The sequence below is a fragment of the Rhinopithecus bieti genome, unplaced genomic scaffold, assembly GCF_001698545.2.
Source record: "Rhinopithecus bieti isolate Rb0 unplaced genomic scaffold, ASM169854v2 scaffold_9615, whole genome shotgun sequence".
Lineage (NCBI taxonomy): Eukaryota > Metazoa > Chordata > Mammalia > Primates > Cercopithecidae > Rhinopithecus > Rhinopithecus bieti.
This window is the reverse complement of record NW_016806325.1, coordinates 1,011,585-1,012,969: the sequence shown is the minus strand read 5'-3', so window position 1 is coordinate 1,012,969 and position 1,385 is coordinate 1,011,585. Positions and strand designations below refer to the sequence as shown.

At 40.8% G+C, this 1,385-nt stretch overlaps 1 pseudogene; it reads right to left on the bottom strand.

The window, feature by feature from the left end:
* Positions 1-240: 240 nt before the first annotated feature.
* On the bottom strand, positions 241-1,130 carry LOC108531836 (protein MEMO1 pseudogene; annotated as a pseudogene).
* Positions 1,131-1,385: the final 255 nt, after the last annotated feature.

Below are 1,385 nucleotides of genomic sequence, written 5' to 3'. Positions count from 1 at the left end.
AAGTCACAAGACCAAGAACCCACCAATTCTGGACACACTACCATTGCCCTAAACTATAAAGCATTTTTTAATGAATTGAAATCTAAGGACTATGCCTACTAGAAAAAAAGAGAAGAAAGTTCTATTAGTTTGAGGTTTCATAATCCCCCCAAACCAGGACCAATATCTTGGTAAAGGTTAGGCTAGGACCCCGGACAGAGTATGAGAATGTGCAGGTGGCCTCCCTGAGGATTCAGAGCTTCAGTGGACTGTGAGTGCTGCAGCTGCATAAGTCACTGAACTGTCTTGCCAATTTCTATACTGGTTTGACTGGGCGTAATTCAAAAAAGAAAAGCTTATATTCTTCCATTCTTCTGGAGCTCTGTGATAGCATTTAATAATACCCCAAAGGGATGTCTTCCACATATAATATTATGGTATTTCCTCAAGTAATTGCTAAAAGATATAGGGTCTAATTGTTCTATAATACTCATACCTATTTTATCTAGATACTCAATGGATCTATAAGTCTCCCTGTGGGATTCATCATAGTAACTGTAACGAAACCTTTGACCCCAATGACAAAAATCAGAAGAAACCACCGAAGAAATTACTAGGATCCGCTAGGTATTTACTGAAGAGTTTTCTGAATTCCTGTTCTTTTGACTCACTCAGAGCTCCAGCCAGCATAGGGATTATGGTAAACTCATCCTTATGGATTTGCATGGCTTTACCTGTGTAAGGCAAATGCATTTCAATGCTATGTTCATATTTTGTCTCAGAAACATGCGTTCAAACATCCCTGTCTTCCACAGTTCTCTGTAAATCTTTTGGTCAATATGAAGATGATACAGAGATGTCCTGTATATATCCACACTGGAAAGTGCACATTGAGAGAGGGACACATGATGAGAAGGCCCAAGGGTGAAAATTCTCTGGGTAATAGACAGATCCACTTGTTTATAAGCATGGGTGGCACAAGACCCACAGTACGTATATCCTGCATGGAGTGCAATAATGGCTCTAGCAGGTCTTTTTGTAGACTGTACTTGTGAAAGCCAACCTTCTAGCTATGCATTCAGCTGTGGTCCTGAGGCTGAGTACCAGCTCCCAGCATGACTGACTTCCCGGCAGACCACTTGATTGGACATCTTGATGCCTGTGCCACCTATGGTGCACGAGGATAAATCCAACAATGTGAGTATATTTAATGCCACTGAACTGTACACTTAAAAATTGTTAATTTTATGCTACGTATATTTTACTACAATAAAAATAAAGAGCCAGAGTTAATCAGTGTCAAGACATGGAGAATGGAAGGTCATGGTCATTGGAAGGAAAGGCCACCTGGACTCCTGCAAGCTCCAGCATTTCTGTGTATCTTTGAGCAAGTCCCAAAACCTCCC